General features: G+C 30.6%; 2 pseudogenes; both read left to right on the top strand.

The window, feature by feature from the left end:
• Nucleotides 1–1,899: 1,899 nt before the first annotated feature.
• On the top strand, nucleotides 1,900–14,808 carry LOC149556009 (putative cellulose synthase-like protein H3; annotated as a pseudogene).
• A 4,775-nt stretch (nucleotides 14,809–19,583) lies between these two features.
• On the top strand, nucleotides 19,584–22,041 carry LOC149556008 (UDP-glycosyltransferase 86A1-like; annotated as a pseudogene).
• The last annotated feature ends 1,378 nt before the right edge of the window (nucleotides 22,042–23,419 follow it).

Genomic DNA, 23,419 nt, shown 5'->3' with positions numbered 1-23,419 from the left:
CAAGAATAAGAAGGTAAAATTGGGGTGGGGATGATACCCACTAAAATTACTGCAACAATAATCGTTTGACCACTTCTAATGGTCTACCCTATGAAAGCCCTATCCTATTAAAGGCTTTACACTGTATCAATAGTGACCTGATTAGAGGATTTACAAACACTTTACATGAAGTGTCACCCTATTAAAGGATTTACTATAGGTTGTTAAACCCACCTAATACAATAGGATTTTAACCACCTTCTCTAAAGGCTCTACCACTTAGCTATTAAGCTAACCTATCAATATAGGATTTCCAACTTCTAATACAATGGCAAGAAAGTATTAGAACAATGAAATTGATAGTATGCAACCTTTAATTTCAAGATTTAGGTACTTGATCTGCTCTCTTTGATCTGATCTTTTCTTGATCTGATCTCTATTCTTATCCCTTGTGTTGTTCTGACCAACTAGATGTATAATTGCTACTTTGTTCCTTTAAGCCTTACTAAATTTCACTATATTCTCCCCATACACTGTTATCATCCTTGGACCAAATGGAGTTTTTGACCTCCTTTTAAAGATTGTGAAGACTTAGGGTTAGGTATGGATCTACGATCCATATTGAATCTCAAATTCCCACTCATTTCTTACATTTTTATCATTGGTTGCATGCCTTATCCATTTTTCTGATTGGCTGCATGCTGATCATATAGGGAATGTAAAAGATTCATTTTTATCTCTTTTTTTCTTCAAAATCTCTCTATGTTGACTCCAAAAATGGTTTAAATCTGGGTTTGTGAAGGCACAAACTCTTATGCAAATTTTATGTTACTCAGCACATACTAGACTACTGGTGCTCAACACATACTATCCTGGACTGCTTGACACCTATTACGCTCTGTCTTGATTGGCACATATATGATTTTGACTCCCTCGACATATGAAGCATTTTTTACTTGCTCAGCATCAACTGTGACTTGACACCTATATGTCACTCATCATTTATATACTACTCGGCACTTGAAGTTACTTGACACCTGTTAGAATTCTGACTTGGCACACATTGTGGCTTGGTATGCATAGTGTACTCGGCTTCAATGTAGAAAGTGGTTAAGTGTATTGACACTCAAATGTCAAAACCATCTAAGGACTAACATCATAGTCTAGTTCTACATTCCATTAGTCTCCAACTAGAGGAACCAATTTTCATGGGATGTGCAAAAACCATTAGTCCAAATACCCTTGTTCAGTAAAAGAGACGAGCAACAAGATTGCTTGAAATATTTGTAAGAAAACTCTATCCTTTCATTAGAATCAGAAGAGGCATTAGCCTAAGGTAGAGGATGCTTTATGCTTGTTTATGTCTATGGGTTGTTTGGTTAGTACCAGTCATCTACTATGCCTTACTTCCTACCGTGAGTTTTCTATATCATAAATCATTCCTTCCCAAGGTTAGTTAAATTTCATTTTATATTAATATCATCTTATTTTTCTAAATTGAAACACACTATTAACCTATTAGCCATTGGTCTCATCATATGGTTGTGGCATGAACAATATATTATGTGTTTTCATTCAAGTCATCTTTAGGACAAGATAAGTTTTGAAAAAGGAAGACAATTTTGACTATTTAACAATTAGACCTTAGTGTGTGATGTTTGAGCCATCCATTTGATTCATTGAGTTGGTGCATTTTAATTATATTAGTAAATGAGTTTATGTGATTTCAGATGAACAACCCAAACAAGTCAAATCATAGAATGTGCTTCTTAAATTATATCGTAAAGATGGGAAATGAACCACTTGAACAAGTCAAATCTTAGAAAGTGTTGTTTAAAATATATCAGAATGATGTACTCATTTTTATTTACATATTTGTATACCATAATTTTCATTTTTTAAATACTAGCTTTATTGCTAATGCAGATTACAAAGGTTTCTTTTCCGATTGCACTAGCACTATTCCTTTTAGTCTATGGATATCAACTCATGTAGTGCATTATTCTTGGGTGTTCTATGAGAGAGTGGTGGAATAACCAATTCTTGTGGCTCATTGTGTGCACATCTTCATGGTTCATTGCACTATTTGATGTTGTAGTGAAGTTGTTGGGATTGTTAGAGAAAGTATTTGTTGTGACTCCAAATGGGTTAGAGGAAGTAGAGAATAGTGATAAGGGTGAGTTTACATTTGATTCCTCTATATTTTTCATCATACCAACTATAATATTATTATTAAACTTAGCATGCCTTTCTTGGAAACTATTTCAATTGTGGGTAGTGTTGGTGAGATAAAAAAAAGGTTGTTTTCAGAGTATTTGTGCACTGTTTGATTAGTCATAAATTTTTGGCCATTTGTGAAAGGATTGGTTAGAAAGGGAAAGAGAGACATTCCTTGAAGTGTTATCATGAAATCTTGTACTTTTGTTGTTTTCATATACGAGCTACACTGGCTTAATTTAGTGAAGGGTATGTTTCCTATCTACCAGTCTCACTTATTTAAATTGTATGAATCATCCTAGAAATATTATTCTATTATAGAATGATTTATCTTTCATCCTTTCTAGTAAGTAACTCTTCTTCTGTTAACAATATGTCTATAGTTTCGTACCATTTTTGAATATATATTTATGATCCACTAAATTCTTTGAATAAGAACAATTAGAAAATGGTAATCTTTATAATTCAAATATAAGTTGGAGAGGTTCTAGGTACTTGATAAGTATGTTGTGTGTGGCAAATTACAATTGATTGTCATTTTACTACTCGTGAAATTTTTTGCAGTTCCTTTTTCAACAATAGACATGCAATATTATTTTCTATGTTACTTGTGTAGGTCTCTTGTAGGAATTTCTTGATATGCTTAGCATGATTTTTCATTTTAAAATATAAATAGCTTCTCTTCTTTTTTTGTATCCATGCTAAAATATCTTTCTACTTTCAATATATAAAATGTCAATAGTTTAAAATATAAATTTGAGATGATAGGTTGTTTTCTTTGAGTATTTTGCTAATTGTGAAGTAATGTCATATCTAGCTTTTAAGGATATTTTTATAACTAAGTAACAATCTTCATTTTTATATTTGATTATAAGGAGGTGACTTCTCAAAGAGAGATGGTAAACACTTGCACTTTACTATTGTTTGCTTACTTAATAGCTGGTGTATCTCTAAAGTCTCATGTTAAAGTATACTCCCTATAAAGTACAATATGATCTAAATCCAAAAGCCTTCCCCTTTCCTTATTCTAGATTGGGATGGTTGCAGAGATGTTGAGTGCAAAGATAATACTCCTATGACTTTATATTTGAGTGCCATATTCTATGAAGTGCATGTACATGTAATAACTATAGACACTTTACCTAGAGTTCTGTTAAACTTTTCTAATATCTCTCTTGAGTATATGAAGATACCCATGGAGCCCAATTCTTTGTGAAGTACAAATATACATGAACTCTTGAGATAACTACCTAATATAAACTATAGCTATCTTATTATTCTCGAGAATACTATAGGTATTCAGTCTATTGGGAATTCAATGTCTAGTTAAAAGCTAAAACTATATGCATGGGTCATTGTAGGTGCATTGTATCCTTAATACTATATTATTAATATAAATTATAAATTTGGATTCATACCAAGCCATTCTTTATTTTCCTTTTGTTTCCTACAATAGTATGACATTAATTCCTTTTGATCAAGAACTTTTTATAAAAGCTAGACAAGTCAATGTATAGATTAATCATGTTATTTAGGAATCATGTCAAAAAAAGATAGCAATAGAAGAAATAATGAAAAAAACAAGTGAAGAGGCATCATAGAGTATTATACTCTAGTCTCCATCAAAGTGAGGAACACATTGAATAACTTGGGTATAGCAAAATACTTCTCATAGTTTTGTTCCTACGATATAAGTCTGATCATCCTCACATGCAAAAAGAAATTGGTAACATGCATATGTTGTAATGTCCCCTATAGAATAACTTAAATTCTACCCTCAATCTAAAAGATCTAAAGGGATCCAAGGTTGTGAGAAACCAATAATTTCTAAGGTTATATAAAATTATATATCTGGTTATAGAAATTTTCTAGTTCACCCTTGGTTTTATTCAAATTTGAACTCCTTTAAACTAAATTTTTTTAATGAACACCTTATACATTGATAGAGGAAGGTAATAGATAATGTTATCCACACTCAAGTCTACACCCTTGGTTTTATTGGAATTTGAACTCCTTTACACAAGAATTTATTAGTGAACACCTTATACATTGATAGAAGATGTTAATAGATAATACTATCCACACCCAAGTCTAATATGATTAAAGGGAATCTATTTTGAGCACTAGTTCGATATTAAGAGTTGACAAGAGTATGAAGTTGTTGTCCTAGATATATTTTGATGAGTATAAGATTGTCCTTATCCAATTGTTGTTTTGTAGTTATACCTCTATATTTTGTAGTAGCATACTGATGATTTCTCTAATATAAGATCACAATACTAGTGCATTCTTATTCTAGTCATAGATACCTTTCCTATTTGAGTTCTTCAAATATATTTAATTGATAATTCTCCTCCAATTTGCTAGCTTATATATATATATATATATATATATATATATATATATATATATATATATATATATATATATATATATATATATATATATATATATATATATATGATTTCTTTTTCTTTCCTCCTCAATATGTTTCAATGGACTCTTGCTTGATAACATTAAGTGAGCGGTAAACATGCGAGTAGCTATATTTTGCACCATCATTGCCTTGTACAAGTCAGGTTTTGTTGCCTTGTATAGGTCATGTTAACTGAAGTGTTGAAGGTGTGAACATTATAACCCTCATTAGAAAAGAAAATTGGTGAGTTCCTATGGAATGTTGGGTTTAGCTTTATTGTTATATCTTTAGGGGTGGATGGCATAACTCACCTAGACATTGTGGTTAGAAATTGTGTAAGCATTGGCCACACTAATTCCACCAAACATTTAGTGGATCCTGCAAAACCCTTCCTTGACTTGTCTGTATATTTCTTCTATGCCCCACGTCACTCAAGACATTGAATAAGAATTGGAATCCATCATTCAATATTTTGTTTAACCAATAATGAGATTTATTTTGCATAGGCATGTGGAAAATATCAATCAATAGAAATGTTTGATGTACTTCTATAGTTACAATGATTAGGCTTCATGAGTCAGGAAACACTATAGCGATCACAGTATGCTCAAAAGAGATTTTGGGTACCACATCGCTATACAAAGAAGGCATAATCTTGACATAGCAATGAGAAATGATGAAAGTATATCACTATGACATATAGAAATCCCTTTTATTACTATGTGAAGAAATTGCAAAAATAATATAGCGATGAGTGATAAAGGAGGCTTATCTCTATAACATGTAGTGATCATCAAAAAATGGAAAAATAATATAATCATTACAATGATGAGTGATAGAGATGTTATATCACTATAAGTCATGGTGATGTTAGAAACCTCAATCAATAGAAATGTTGTGTCTTCATTTGATGATCCATATACTACTATAGTTATAGTGATTAGGCTTCATGAGTCAGGATACACTATAGCAATTGCAGTATAGTCAAAAGAGATTTTGGGTACTACATCGCTATAGAATATAACGAACTCTTCTATCACTATATAGAGAAGGCCTAATCTTGACATAAAAATGAGCTATGAGGAAAGTATATCACTATGACATATAGCAATCCCTTTCATCGCTATGCAAAGAAACTATATAAACAATATAGCAATGAGCAATAGAGGGTTATCGCTATAACATATAGTGATCATCGGCAAACAGAAAACAAATATAATCATTACAACAATGAGTGATAGAGATGTTGTATCTCTATAAGTCATGGCGATGTTAGAGACCTCAATCCATAGAAATTTTGTTTCTTCATTTGATGTTTCATATAATCCTATAGTAAAAGCAATTAGGCTTCATAAGTCAAGATAAACTATAGTGATCGCAGTATCGTCAAAAGATATTTTGGGTACTACATTGCTATAGAATATAGTGAACTTTTCTATCACTATATAGAGAAGGCCTAATCTTGACATAGTGACAGCTGATGAGGAAAGTATATTGCTTGATCCCTTTTATCACTATGCTAAGAAACTACAAAAACAATATAGTGATTAGCGATAAAGGAGGCTTATCACTATGACATATAGAGATCATTAGCAAATGAAAAACAAATATAATCATTACAATGATGAGCGATAGAGATGTCGTATCACTATAAGTCATGGTGATGTCTAAAAACTCAATTAATAGAAATATTTTTTCTTCACTCAATATTTCATATAATGCTATAGTTACAGTGATTAGGCTTCATGAGTTGGGATACACTATAGCGATCGCAATATGATCGAAAAATATTTTGGGTACTATATGGCTATAGAATATAGTGAACTCTTCTATCACTAAATAGAGAAGGCCTAATCTTGACATAGTGATGAGCAATGAGGAAATTATATCGCTATGACATATAGCGATCCCTTTTATCACTATGCAAATAAATTGCAAAAGCAATATAGCAATGAGTGATAAAGGAGTTATCACTATAACATATAGCATTCATTAGAAAATGGAAAAAAAATATAATCATTACAACGATGAGCAATAGAGATGTTGTATTGCTATAATTCATGGTGATGAGTGTTTGCAATGGTAAAAATAGTGATCAAAGCATAAACCAGAATGTCATTGTGAGTTTGGCATCTAGGTTGATGCTTTGATCAAAATTTCGATGAAACTTGATCAAAATTTTGACCAATGGTCTCATTAACAAGGAAGGCCATTTTCGACCAAATGTATCGTCAAAATTTTGACATTGACAAGAATTGGTTAAATTTTTTATGATAAAAATAGTGACAAAAAAGCTTGTTGAAAATTCAAACATGAGTCAAAAAATTGACCAATTTTCATCAAAAAATAAATCAAAATGTACTAGTTGCTAAATTTCACTATTTAAATTGATTTAATTGAACCAAAATATAAAGAAAAAGAAATCACTCTTTTGTTGTATTGACATACCTAGGCAGGACCTAAGAATCCATAGCAAGAATTTTGAGGTGATCTAGAACTTAGAATCATAGGGGAAGACACACACAATTCGATGGTGAGTGGACTTAGCTAGAGATAAGACATTTTGGTTAGTTTTTTAGAATATTAAAAGAGAAAGTTAGGAAAAGTTAGTAAACTACATTTGTAAATAGAAAAAAAAGGAGAATTCTAGAGTATCAAATAGGCTCTTTTAGTGAGGATTTTATCTTTGTTAAATGTTAAGTTGTTGGGTAATCAAATTCATCATTGCAATTATTTTAATAGTATAGTTCCAACAAAGCCAATTATTTTTCTACTGCACTAAAGAAATAGTATAGGTTGTTTAAACTCTTTTAGATGTCACATTTAAAAGCAACGATAATTTATTTTCTCTATATAGTATATATATGCCCCCATCTAAAGAAGGTCAAGTGCAAAATATTCAAAATGATTGATTTGTACAGTATCCACTAGGACTCTATTCCAAAAAAGGAATTCAATAAAAGGATTGTTAGACTAGATAATAGTAAAATCAACAAGTATAGAGAGTGAATTTTTTTAGAAGCATTTAAAAACCAAAGAAACAAAATATTCATGGAATCTACAATTGAGAGTATAAAGCTCAAGAGATGGAGAAATTGAGATATCCTCTAATAGCAAGCTACAAAGAACTCTTGTCTAAAACCATTGACTTTGATCAATGATAAGACTAAAGATCCTTCAATTCTAAAAGTGGGTTTCTCATCCTATGAAGTAAATGCCCATAGTTTTGGCAAGAGGACCTTCACAATTTAGGTATAAACAACAAGACATGACACATCTCAATCTCTAGAGAAATATGAAGAGATTTCTTGCTTTTAGATCTTTTGGTATTCAAGCCATACATTCATACTACACCACACATTGCTTTTCATAACTCTTAATACTAGTGTCCTTTGAAGGGTAATGGCCATTACATGTAGGAAAAAAGAAGTTATGAAAAATTGAGTAGACAACCATAGGTTGTGTCCAAAAGGAAATCCAAGGAATTCCAAATCTTTGGGTGACATCTAGTGACTAGGAAAGGTGTGTATCAACAATAACATAGAATATGGGGGGCTCTTTCTTGTTAAAATCATTCAAAATATCTTCTAGAGCTTCACCCATGTTATCAATAGATTTTCATAAAATCATAGAATTTGGAAGACCTGTCAAAATCAAGGGGCAACACATCTAAGATTTGAATAGAATGAATATCAAGGCCCAATTTATGAGCTTATAATAGAAGAGGGTTACTTGAAGAGGAACAAATTGTAATAGGCCTAAAGAATGTGAAATGAAAATGCACGTATGTGCGCACGCGCGCGCGCGCACACACACACACACACACACACATTTATTATAATAACAAGTGAATATATACAACCTAAAATTTGTTCTAGTAATTGAGAAAAACTATATTAATCGTTACATAATTAAATTGTTGGAAAACTACTTCTTAAATAAATTAACCTAAAGATATCCTGAAGGATTAGTTAGCATTCTCCCCTTAATCTAAAGGGATATTTGTCATGCCAAGTAGCATTCAAAATTGTTCAAATTTAACATGTCCTAGTACTTTAGTAAAAATATCACTAATCTATTCTTTAGTGGCACAATGTTTCAACTGTATAGTTTTTGCCTCTTCATGATATCAAATCAAGTGATATTTGGTATTGATATGCATGGTTCGGTCATGAAATTTAGGATTCTTTGCCAATTTTATTGTAGAATTATTATCAATAAAGAAAGTTATTGAAGTTATTCATTTCTCCTGCAATTCATTAAGAATTTTCCTAGGCCACACAATTTCTTCCATAGCTTGAGCTACTACTACATATTCTGCTCCAGTTGTAGAGTTAGCAGAAATTGTTTGTTTCTTTGATCTCTAAGTAATAACAATTGATTCTAGGGTCATTAAATAACCAAAAGTAGAGAACCCATTCTCTTTGTCACCATCAAAATCTGAGTCAGAATAGCTAGTAAGATGGAATTTTGAAACTTTTGAATATTTTATGCCAAGAGTTTGAGTTCCTTTTAAATATGTTAAAACTCGTTGTGCTACAATCCAATTCCCTTCAGATGGTTTATGCATAAATCTGGATAAAATTCTTACTACAAAAGTAATTCTAGGGTGAGTAGTGGTGAGATAAATCAAACTTCCAACAAGCTGCATGTACTTGGTTGCATCTTCAAAAATGTTTCCTTCATTGGGTGAAAACTTCATATTTTGCTCCATTGGAGTGGAAACAAAATTACAATCTTTCATGCCAAATCTGTATAATAATTCTCCAATATATTTTTTTTGATAAATAAAAATGAATTTAGGATTTTGAATGATTTCAATACCTAGGTAATAATGAAGTAATCCCAAGTTAGTCGTATCAAAATATTTTTTCAACTCTCTCTTAATGGATTCTATATAATCATCATTATTGCCTATGATGAGAAGATCATCAATGTATACAACTAGATACACAATTGATCTACCAATTTTCTTGACAAAAAGAATTGCATCATCTAGACTAAAATGCTTGTAGTCTAATTTGAGGAGGTTCTTAGTTAATTTTTCATACCAAGCACATGGTGCTTTCTTCAAACCATACAAAGATTTTACCAATTTACATACCTTTTTTTCCTGGCCTTTGATAAAAAAAACCTTCAGGTTGTAGCATATATACATCTTCCTTCAAATCTCCATTGAAAAATGTTGTTTTAACATCCATATGATGTATATTCCATCCTTTTTGTGCTACCAAAGTAAACAATGCTTGAATAGTTCCCCACTTGACTGTAGGAGCAAAAGTTTTGGTGTAGTCAACACCTTCTCTTTGAGCATATCCTTTTGCTACAAGTCTTGCTTTGTGTTTGTGAAGTGAACCATCAACTTTATATTTGTTCTTACATACACACTTGCAACCAATAGGTTTGGTTCCAATTGGAGGATCCACTAACCTTCAAGTTCCATTTTTTATGAGAGCATCATACTCTCTTTGCATTGCACTTCTCCATGCATCACTTGTTGTTGCTTCTTGAAATGAAGAAGGTTCATCAACAATAGAAAAATTTAATTCAAAATATTTTTACCTCTTAGAAATTTTCTTGGTCCACATTGATCTATGGATTGAGAGCTCTGATGTTTTATCAATCTCCTGAGCCTTTGAATTAGATTATTCACAAGCTAGTTCATATTCTTTTTCAAAAGGTTCTTTAGAAACAACTTCTAATCTTTTACAACTATTGTCTTCTCTTTCAATAGGTTCTTCACAAACTATTTCATATTCTTCAAAAATTTTAGAACTATTGTCTTCTCTTTCAATAGGTTCTTCATACTTTGTAACTTCCAAAGATTGACCTAGAAAGGGAATCCCCCCTTCAAGAGTTGGAAGTTAATCATCCCATTCATGATAGAATTTTTTTTTTATTGAAATCTATCAAGATGAGAAAATTGTTTGTCAATGTTGTGTGCATCTTTTTCAAATTCAAGAAATATAACATCTCTAGAAATAATAAAAAAATTATTCTCCTCATCATATAGACGATAAGCTTTGGAAGTAGTAGAATATCCCAAAAAAATGCATTTTCTACTCTTAGCTTCCAATTTAATTCTCAGTTTAGCAAGAATTAAAGCATAACATGTGCAACCAAAAACCCTAAAATGCTTGACACTTGGAAGATGGACATGCACATTTCATAGGGAGTTTTACTTTCTAGTGCAGCAGAAGGACTTCTGTTCTTTATGTAGATAGCACAAAGAACTGCTTCTCCCTAAAACTTTAATTTAACAGTTTTTAAAAACCTCATAGATCTTACCATATTCAGGAGTGTTTGATTTGTATGTTCTTCTACACCATTTTTTTGTGGGTTATTAGGAATGATTATTTGATGCTTAATACCATTTTCCTAAAAATATTTTTAAAAATCTTTAGAAGTGTACTGACCGCCATTATCACTTCTTAGGGTTCCAATATTGAGTTGAGTCTCATTTTTAATCCACAAATGGAGATTTTTGAAAGTATCAAAAGCTTGAGATTTCTCTTTTATTAAATAAACCCAACACATCTTGGTATAGTCATCAATAAAAGTCATTATGTATTTGTTTCCATTTGCTAATGGGAAATGCATAGGCCGACACAAATCAGAGTGAATGAGATCTAGCTTTCTAGAATCTCTAAACATAGAATCATGAAAAGGTTGTTTACTGTGTTTGCCTAAAATTCAAGCATCACATTGAGAAATTCATTTTGGGATAGTGGGAAGTCCTTGAATTCCATTTTGTTTCTTAATTCTGAGACTATCATAGTTAATGTGCCAAATCTTGCATGCCATAACAAGCTGGTAGAAATATTACCGCCATGCTATGAGAAATTTGCATAATTCTAAAAACTTGATGAAGTACATTTCAAATATAATAGTTTTTCATCTTCAACTCTAGTCATTACAATCACATGATCATCATCTCTTCTAATCTCAATAATATAATCTCAATAATACCATCAAACATATGCATTGAATGACCTTGATGTCTAATATGCACAAGTGATATTAAAATTCTCTTCAATTGTGGAAGATATAGAACATTAGAAAGTATGTAATCAGCAAGACCTAGTAATTTAAGTCTAATAGATCCAATGCCTGAAGGTTTTATCTCAAATTTGTCAAAAAAATATACTAGCCCATCCACTTGATCATTGAATGTCTCAAAAAAATCTCTTCTAAATGTCATATGAAAAGTGGCTTTAGTATCTAACAACCAAGTATCATTCAAACTAGAATTTGAAGTAGTAAAAACTTCTTCAATCCCAATATTACAATGTACTATAACATAATGTGTAGATTCAAGAGGGTTACCTCTATCTAGTGGCTTCTCCTTCTTGTCAAAAATCTTCTCCCATGGAGTTCGAAAAAGATTGGCACTATGACCTATTTTTCCACATCTATACCATTGTATAGATTGCCTCTCTTTTTGTTGATAATCCCTATGCTGGTGTTGTGGCTGAAAATATTGTCTATCACCTTGATAATTTTTATTCCCTCTACCTCTAAACTATCTTCTTCCATGACCTCTATTGCTACTGTCATGTCTTGAAGGCTCATCTTCAGATGGTTGTGCAAAACACAAAGTCTCAGCATTTGAAACTGATTCTTTCTTCCCAAATTTTATTTTCCCTCTTTGCAATTTTCTCAACAAGTTTTTCAAATGTTATATCTTTCATCTTTTCACTAGCTTGAAGAGATTCAAGATAGTGTGAATAGGTAGGATAAAGAGCTTTAATAAAAGTAGTGAGTTGTAGATCTACTTTTACACCCATGGCTTCAATATCATGAAATAAAGCCCTAGTTTTAGAGGCTAACTTCATTGGATCATTTTCTTTCATTTCTATGTTGAATAACTTCATTAATAATTGAATGATTTCAAGTTCAGAATGAGAATCATATAGATCTTTGAGTTTCTTTAATGCTGCAAATGTACTCTTACAAGAGATTATATGTCTACTTACCTCTTTAGTAATGGAGGCAACAATGAGAGCATAAGCATTTTTATCTTTACTCTTCTAGATGACAAGTTCCTTTTCATCTATAGGTTGCACCGACTCTTCATTTTCATCTTTGCTTTCACAAACATCATCCCAAAAATCATTAAAAATAAGAGTATTTTTAACTTTTCAAAACCATTCATGATAATTCTCTTTTCCAGAAAGAACTATTCCAACAATTGAAATTAAAGAATGCATTGTAATCACAATTCAATCTATATTTGTTTTCTCCAACAACTTGGCTTTGATACCACTGTAACAAGCCCAAAGAATGTGAAATGAAAATGCACACACACACACACACACACACACACACACACACACACAAACATTTATTATAATAACAAGTGAATATATATAACCTAAAAAAAGGTGGGGCAATTGGGAAAAACTATATTAATCATTAATAATCAAACTGTCAAAAAACTACTTCTTAATTAAATTAACCTAAAGATATCTCGAAGGATTAGTTAGCACAAATGTGACAATGATGCCTTTTGTGGCCAGAGTTTTTGAAAATTGCATCATGGGAGTTGCATGGTCCTGAGTTTGATATGGAATAACTAGAGCATGAAGGGGCTTTCCATTGCCACCCATTTCTACTAGCAGCAACTGTCATGTCAATACAAGATATGTCAGTAATTTATTTTCATGATTTATGGTGAGATTTGTATATGTATTCCAATTACTATTTGGCTTGTTTTGTTTGAACAATTGTATATTGACAAGTGACAATTCTTATGTTCATTTCACTCGTTCTCATTCCCTTTTCCATTTGTATTCATTTATATTTATATTTATATTCTATATTATCTTAATCTCATTTGTATTCGTATGGCGTCTAAAAAAAATCAATTTCAATAGTACCTTCTAATTAAATTTCATTTTCCATTTCGAAACAAATTTAAATTTAATCATCTTCAATCAATTTAGTCAATTTGTAAAATTCATTGATTTAAAATATAAAAATTTAAGATTCAAATTCATGACTATCATTTTTAATTAGTTAATAAGCATTGACTTAATACAGGTACATATGAATGTTGACATATCCTAATATTTTAAATACAATTCTTTTATCAAATATTTAAAAAATATTGAAAATTAAAATTAAAAGAAATCTATTGTATCAGAATTTACTTATAAGCTTCATAAATTCACTTATAAGCTTCATAAATTCACTCAAGATTCTAAAGTTGGTCTACCAATAAGATTGGGTTAAAGTTAAAAATCTATCTACCAAGGAGGTTGACTTAGACTTCAAATTTATCCTTAAAGTGAAATAAGTTATACAAAGGAATTTCTATACGTTGTCATTCTTATGATACTAGAGATCATTGCAAACCTGATTATAAGAAATTGTTGCATGCAAGATCATATGTGCACATTAGAGAATGAATTTACCCCACTTCAGATTATTACTCAGTCATTAAAACTAAGCTACAAGTAACTGTTAGTTTGTTCTAGTTCTAAAACAACGAGCATGCCAAGGACATTACTATTTAGAAATTGGTAAATTAATTGTAATAATCTTCAAATTCTATACTATATATCTTATGCTCAAATTTATAGTTAAATATACCTATTTTCTTTATTTGATTTCAAAATATCAATTATAATTATCAAGATGTTTATATCTTTCTACTTATTTATATCTAATTATGTTATTATATGTCCCCATTTGGAATTTATTTCAATCTTGGTCAATATTGTATTCCAACTCATTATTCCATTGCATTTGGAAATGTATTCGTAGTTTGGGCAATTTGATGGGAGAGGAATAAGCAAATTTTCTAGAGTGAGTTGTCAACAGAGGCACAAGTGACAAATAGAAGAAAAGTCAATAATGGAGGTGGTGAATGCTAACCCTGCTAACATTAGATGTAATTACTACTTCTTGACATGGGATAGAACCATAATTAAAGACAATAGGAAGGTCTCATGATCCCAATGGGATCTATCCCAAATAGAAATGGAAGACTGTTCATCGATAATGTGGTGTCCTCCAAAACAAAGTTTTAAAAAATAAAATTTTGATGTCTCTTCATATAGGAATTTTTATCAGGGACCAAGTTGGACATCTTCAAGCTGTCCAAGTTAGCCCATTCCCCCAGAACAAATAACATGGCCGAGGCCCAAGAACTTTTAGATGGATTGGTTTTGGCAAAAGAAGTCGGTGCTTGAAAAGTGGATATAGAAGGGGATTCTTTGAAACTAAATTCTGGCTTGCATTTTTACATCTGCCATAAATTGGAGAATTTCTTATGTCATGAGTCATATTTGGCATCACATGGATTTGTTGGAAGAATGTGTAGTTTCTCATGCTCTAGTGAAGGGAACAAATTGGTATAACATTTAGCCAATATTATTTGTTATGGGTTTTATGTGATGTATGCAAAACCAGGCACCTTTGGTCATATATTTCCATTTATAAATGAAATGCTGTTGTAGGAAATGATAATAGCTTCTCAATAGTCTGATCTACCTTTTGACGATTTATATCTATATTTTAATGGGGCAAGGATATAGGATTTTCTTTACTAGTTCTTTTCTTATTGGGTTCTTGAATCTGTTATTTTATTTTTAAAATATCTAGTGCATTGCAACTTTTGCCAAAAAAAAGGTATACACTTGATAATTTCATTTATTAGATCACCTATGAGATTTTATTTCTACAATTTCTAATAGAACACCTTGTTTCTAATTGGTCGCAATCATTAAGAGAATCTATGACAATATAGTCCAATTATTAAAAGTAACTAGACTTCTAAATTTATTTGTATTATCATGTTGTCATTACTTTTAATCTTATTAAAGGTCAAATAAGTTATTTTGTTGCTACATTGAAATCCAAATTTATAAGGATTTGTTATTAATTTATGTACATTCTTTCCAATTTATATATTATAATCAACTCTATTGAATAACATACAAATTTATGTTTCTATATATATTTCTTCTTTGTGTTAAAAGTACCATACTTCAAATATTTATTATGGAGACTCATGTCTCATGCAAGATTCACATCCCTTTTGATCCATATGTAGTTGCATTACAATTCTAATAGTTAGCGTCAACACCTAGATGTTGAAGAATAGATTGGGAAAAGAACACTAGCAACTATAAACCATTGATTGTGCAAAAGTATACAAAAAAAGGGGAAAGGAACAATAGAAGCTATAAACAATTGATCATGCAAAAGAATGAAAAATAAGTATTCCAAATCATGCAAACTACAAAACTCTGAAGGGCATTTACATAATACCATTAAAAATGAAACAAAAATCTAAGTAGATTAAAAGGTGTAATACAAATATTATTTGAATATTTAATGTTCATCTTGGCACACTTGACACAATATTTAAACAATAATTAAAACCATAACTTTTAGAAAAATATGTACAACTTGTATATAAGACTAAAGAGAAGTTTTCCAAGGCTAATGGGGGTTACCTCCCAACCTTCGGATTTCAATGTGGTACACCCTCAAACATGGGGAGTTGACATGGTGACTAAGTAGTAAATGACACATAGGTAAAAAAAAAAAAACAAAAGAACATTTCCACAAATGCAATAGTAATGTGACAACTAGGATTTTTACACAAAGGCTCTATGTAGAGCCATAGAGAAGTGATGAACATGATTGGGGGTATTAAAGAGGTGAACTTATCTAAGATAATGCTATCATATAAGCATATAATTAGTACTAAGTTCATGAACACTCTTAAAAAGGAAGAGCTATTTGAGTACCCTAAAGAGACCACAGTTCTCAACCAATAATTTACTCATTACTTCCTTTGTTTCCTAAACAAACTCATCCATTCCCCCACACATTATCATGTTAATTATTTTCTTTGTCAACCTCCCTCTTAGCTTCATCAAGAAATAATTTTAATTAATCATTATAAATAAGTAGACATCATTTGTAAAATAGTCATTCTCTAATCCTCTTGTCCTCTTCTAATGCTTTAAGTCTTCCTTCTGAAAAATCTTTTCAAATGCAAGGATCATCAAGGATCTCCCTTTTGATGTCAACAAGTGTCCTATTATACTTGTTAGATGAAAATAATCTATAATACCTTCCATTAATCTCCTATTTTCATCCTCATTGAATGTTTATGATAATGTTTGTTCAATTGAATCAAATTTCCATGCCCAACTAACTTCTTTAATATATCAGCAACAAAAAAATATGACTTGCCAAATACATTTTTCTCCTTACCATTCACAGATTTAGCTTCCAAGTTGTTCCTTTTGTTCTAAGCTTCTTCTTAGATTCATATGATTCTATAGATTTATCATGTATGGCTTTCTTCTATGGTCCTTTACTATTTTCCTTAGATCTTATGTTAGGTTTCTCATAATATGCCTTAGGTCTAACTAGTTTAGGCTTAGTAGCCTTCAATGCAGGTTTGCTAATGTCTTATTCAATTTTAGTCTTTCTTACTAAGCTTTGAGTTTTTTTGAGATAAATGGAATATATGAAGAAGGTGAGTGATTATCATCTACATTGAATTACTTTTTTCTTTTTCTTTCCTCTTTTCTTCTTACTTGTACTTTCATCTAGCATCAATCATCTACTCTTTTGTAAAACTCATATTGTCTCCTATAGCCTAAACTTCCTTCCTCGCTTTTCTCTTAATGTTAGCCTTTTGAAGCTCCAACAACACCTTTATTCTTTCTCATCATAACTACTAAACCTTTCTTTCTCTAGGCTTAATTGACTTCTTTAACATGTCATTGATATATAATTCAAGTAAAAAATTAGATTCCACTTCACATCTCACAAATTTGATCTTAGGAAGCTCTTGGCTCAACTACATCAACATAACATGCATTAATCTTAATCATGAAACAAGTAGTGTTTTCCTATCTTTCCACTATTTCCTTAAGAATCTCGCATCTATTTTGTATTTCTCTCTGAAAGTTTTAAAGAATTCCCATGGCTCCTTTTCTTTTTTCTTTTTGTTTCTCCATGCAGTAATATAGGCACTAGTTTGTAAAGCTGTTGGAATGTCTTTTCGCTATGTAACATTACCGAACCCTAGGAGGGTAAAAGCACAAACCTATGTCACCCTTTTATAAAGGAAAAGGCTAACAAAGGTATAATTGTTCACCTTGAATGACATAAAAATGGTAGTATTATTTAGAATTTGAAAAGTAAACTAATAAAATGTGTAGAAATGGATAAATTTTAGGACTATAATTTTTAATAATTATTTGGAATAAGAATAGATATATTTTCTTAAATTTTGAAGACAATTTTTTACTTGCTAAATTTTTTTGAAATTAGGGGTCTAGTTCCCACTACAAAAAAATGTGGAAATAAACCAATTTCCGTTCAATATTAGATTATTTTATAGATAACATATATAGCTAGAACAATCAAATATAGAAATTAGCTTTAGACTTATAATTTGTCTTTTATAACGATTCAAATTTGACTCATCTGAAATTGATAGTTTTCATCTCCTACCACATTTTGAAAATAAATCTTTTCTAACCAAAAGAAAAATTACACATTCTTGAAGATGACTCTCTCCTCTAGAAAATCATGTGATTTTTAATTTTTTTGATATTATTTAATATTTTTTCCTTTCTCAAACTTGACATCTTCTCGAGTGTTAAAATACGTACTTGTAAAATTTTTTAAATACAATATATTATATCTAATTAAAACACTATAAACTCTATATGAGAATATTCTTGACTTTGAACTCTATAAAATACTATTTCTATGTTATTAACAAAATATCATAAAAAATAGTAAGAGTTATTGAAACATCAATTTTCTGAAATAATTTTATTTATTTAGTAATTGGATATAAACCAGTATAAAACATGCATTTAGTAGACATTTTCGATTGAAAAAGTGTGAGGCGATATATAACTTAGCTAGAGTGAATTTGTCTAAGATCATATATTTGAATAAAATTGATTTTTAGATAGAAATACTCAAATTTAGTCATTTTGATAAGTCATCCTGAAAGGTGACACAACTTTGTACTTATACCCAGGAAAACATTCATCAAATAGAAAAGTATGTGTATAATTAGTGAATCATACTTAATATTTGTGACCTAATATTCTTTATCTTCTTCAAATTCTCTATGAGTTGTTCTCTCAAAATTTCACACACATCACTATATACATTCTCCTTAAGTATTTTGTTTGTAAGCTTGTTGGATGTTTTCGTTATCAAAATAATTCATGTTACTATTTAGAATTATAACAAATTCTCAATGTTAGAAACAAATAGTCAATCTAATAGATATGGTCAAATACTCCACATTTATATTTATGAAAGGATCTTAAATATTTGTGTACAAATCATCTGATGTCACTAATAAATGTTGTTTGAAGGAAAAAAGAATAAGTTAGAAGATATTTTATATCACTTCAACATAATCTATTGAAAATTAATATTAACATGACATCTTTGACTAAATAATCATTAACAATAAAATAATAATAATCAGTTAGAACTCTATAACATGTATAAAACAAAATACTAAAAATATATAACAATAAAACTAATAGAAAATGATTAAATTAATTTATGATTCTTACAATTAATCATATTAAAATACTATATCTATACACCAATTTTAATTTTATGTATTAGTATCCAATATTTGTATATCCATTTTGTATGAACATCAAAGTTTGTCTAGTTTAAATTAATTTCATATATGATTGAAGGTTTGTGGGATCTATAAAACACTAAACTCATTGGCGTTGCTAGATAAGCATTCATTCATGTCCAATCATGTAAAAAAAAGATTAAATTCAAGTAAATAATAGCATGGTATTATTTTAATCTCAGAGTTCTACCCAATCTGTAATATCAATTTTCTATATAATAACTCTCTTACATTCATGAAAATCTAAATTGAGATTTCCCTGCATTTTTTTGTTCTCAAAAAGAAATTCTTAAGACAGGAATTCAGAGAGCACCTATGGCACCCCATGTTGTAGTAATTCCATTTCCAGTTCAGGGACATATAAATCCTCTGATAAGACTCTCAGAGAAGCTTTCTTCTCAAGGCATTATTATAACCTTCGTCAATACAGAGCTCAATCACTTTAATATATTGAAAGCTCATCATGGAATTCTAGAGAGCCCCTGTTTTAATATTCGTTTCTTACAAATTTCAGATGGTTTGCCGCTTGATTTTGATCGTATGGCCATGCAAGTGGAAGCCTTTAATGCGCTCATGACCACTTTGAGAGCTTCTGCAGAAGATCTTCTTAACAATCTCTTAACTCAAAGTTGTGAACCTCCAGTTTCGTGTGTTATAGGCAGCTCATTTCTTCCATGGACTTTTGATGTTGCCAAGAAATTTGAGCTACCATTTGTGTGCTTCTGGTCACAGTCAGTTAGCGTTCATGTCATCTACAGACATTTGTCAATGATTATTGACAATGGCGACTTTCCTCCCAAAGGTGCACTTTTTCTTTTTCTACGTAGCAACAGAATTCACATACAAAAGATGTACTTTTCTGTTCTATTTAGTAGTAGAATTCACGTATAAAAGGTGCACTTTTTTTGGGTTCTATCTAATAGTAGAATTCATCGATAGACTCCATAGCTGTAGTATGTTCTACGCCAAATTGTTTCTTTCTAGGTGATCAATTGCAGATGAAATTTAGTTCTTGCCCGAGATATAAATATTTTCTGCTGAACCCATCTTTCAATTTTAATTGTTGTAATTGCATGATTGCATTAACAGGAATGATAGATTAGATCCCAGGTCTCCCCGCAATGCACCCGCAAGATCTCCCAGCAGATATTAAATCAGGGGACCCATCAAATCCTATGCATCAGCTTATTATGCAACAATTCCCTTCTCTAGAAAATGCTGCCTGGATTATTAGCAACACAGTCTATGAACTAGAAAGCCAAGAAAACGATATCATCAAAGAAAAATCTCCTCTTTTTCGCTCGATTGGTCCCTTACTACCCTCAATTTACTTTGAAGGCGAAGGTAAACAAGAGGATTTATCCATAGAAAGTTGGAGATCATTAAGCCTAAGGACAGAATCTAATTGCCTACCATGGCTGGATTCAAAACCCAAAAGTTCTGTTTTGTATGTTTCATTTGGAAGCTTAGCTCAGATCTCAAGAGTTCAAGTGCAAGAGATAGCAAGAGGACTGATGGAAAGCGAACAGGTATTCTCCAGCCTCTATAAACTACAAAGGCATTATTCACTTTGAACGTATGCTTTTTAATTTTTGACATTTGTTTCCTTAGAAAATGTTAAGGTTGATTCTTTTTTTCAGGTGTTTGGTTATTATGAGCCTCAGTAGATAAGTGGTAGAGCATTCATGAAAAGTCTAACATAGTACTAAAGTTCATGTCGGAGTTTGACAATTGGAACAGAGATGGATTGGTCATGAAAAGGGTCAATAACTCAGTGCTAGAACACCCCAGCAGCAAATGGGGAGATAAATTTTATCTATAGAAATTTCTAATGAATCACACAGAAATCGAGTGTCATTGATCACCAAGAGTACTTATAGTTCAATGATAGAACAAACTGATAACAAATGGGAAATTCTATCTTTGACTCATAACTGATTAATGAAAAGTCTAAAATGGTGATAAAGTCTAGGTCAGAAAAATTAGACTATGGAAAACCAAACCAGAGATAGATTGATCATCAAGAGGGCCAATTGAATGTAGAATACCTTGCCACCAACTTTAAAGTCCTAGATTTGACTTCTTACTATTCATGACAAAAAAATTCTTACTATTCATGACAAAATTTAACGAGTACAAATTGTTTTAATGTCAATGTTCATAGCCCTCTTTATTTTTAAAGTTAACTACCTCCATTATTTATATTTCAATACCTTTTTAACAGGCATTTCTATGGGTAATCCGTCCAGACTTAGTGAGATCAGAAGCAGAAACAACATCAGCAACAGACTATTATAATGACATTATTCCTGAAGGGTTTTTGGAGAAAACAAATGATAGAGGACTTTTGGTTCCATGGTCTCCTCAGCTTCTTGTTTTATCCCATCCTTCCGTTGGAGGCTTCTTCACTCATGGAGGGTGGAATTCTACAATGGAGAGCTTAACTTTGGGTGTTCCGATGTTGGTTTTCCCACTTGGAATCGAGCAAAGCACAAATAGAATGCTGGTTGTAAACCAGTGGAAAATTGGGTTGAGGTTTGACAGTTGCAAAGATGACTCGATAATTGAGGGAACTGAGATTGCAAGGCGTGTGAGAGAATTGTTGAAAGACGAAGAGATGAGGAAGAGGAGTAATGAAGTCAAAGATACAGTAATGAGAGCAGTGGATGAGGGAGGATCATCTTGGAAAAATATGGGTGACTTTGTGGACTATTTGGTGTCCCTGCCAACAAAGAAAATGGACTTAACCTTTCAAAATGGCTTTAAAGGGTAATCATGAAAGCAGTGATTGGGAGATGGATTGTGTAAGACAAAATATGAAAGATTTTGGTTTTTGTTATCTTATTGTTAAGAATCGTTTTCCTTTTGAAAGTGGTTTCAGACAATAATTATGTTTGATGAGGTGGGTTGATAAGTTTTAAGATGGTTTTACTATTTTTTAATTTTATTTTTGTCTTTTATTATTTGTTTTGTTATTTTTTTTACTATTATCAAATATATAATTTTTAATAATTAAGTATTCAAAATATGATTTAAAAAAAAATGGTGAGTAGTTATTCTATTTCTACCAGTCTAATTTGACTTTGATAAGTGAATTAGACATAGTTTAAGAATAGTCATTTCATTTTGATGGATACTCTTATGATTATACATTTTAATATATTTATAATGATGGGTATTGCTTATAGCATTTCAATACCAAATAGTAATGTCTATAAGCTTGTTGGGTTATTTTTTAATCAAAATACCTACAAGTAGAGATATAGACAAACACTCTAGATTTGCAATTTTTCATAAGATCTTTAAATATTTATGTCTTACTCATTGCATATAAATATTAAGTTGTTTTTATAAGAAACAAACAATCTTCTATATATTATAGTTTACTTCACTATAGTTTAATCAATTAATTGCATCCCACTACCCATCTTGTTATAATATTACATTTATGCATCAATTCTAACTTCAAGTTTTTATGTATATAGTTAGATATTTCAAATTCAACGTACCATCCAATATAGCATGTGTCATTTACAAAACTTAAAAAATACATGAATTCATTGACATTATTAATATGATATTGGAAGGCATATAATTCTTCACTTTGGAAAATAGAAACAAATAACATGCCAAAGATCTCAAAATTAGACTATTGGCCATTTGCATAATTATCTAAAAGAACAATTGAACCCAAATATATAATATTTAATAGTTAAGTATTCAAAATTTCATAAAAATGGTGAGTAGTTATTATATTTCTACTAATCAAAGTTTGTCTTTGACTAGTAAACTAGATGTAGTTTACCAGTAGTCTTTTTATTTTGATGGAATATTAATATGATTATATATTCTAGTATATATATATTCTAGTATATATTTATAGTATTATATTACTAAATGCTAGTATGGATAAGCTTGTTGGTTTCTTTATTTTATCAAAATACTTACAAGTAGAGATATAGACAAACACTCCATGTTTCAATTTTTTCACAAGGTCTTAAACATTTGTGTATCACTCATTTCATATAATTATTAAGGGTTGGTTATATAAAATAAACAATCTTCTACATATTTTAGTTTACTTCGTTTTAATCTAATTAATAGTTGGATCTCATTATCAATCTTGTTATAATATTACATCTATCCATTAA

The sequence above is a fragment of the Cupressus sempervirens genome, chromosome 5 (genome assembly GCF_028749045.1).
Source record: "Cupressus sempervirens isolate cs-2001-9-10 chromosome 5, ASM2874904v1, whole genome shotgun sequence".
In the NCBI taxonomy this organism is placed as follows: Eukaryota; Viridiplantae; Streptophyta; class Pinopsida; order Cupressales; family Cupressaceae; genus Cupressus; species Cupressus sempervirens.
Note: the sequence above shows the minus strand (reverse complement) of the source record. Positions and strands in the feature narration are given on the sequence as shown.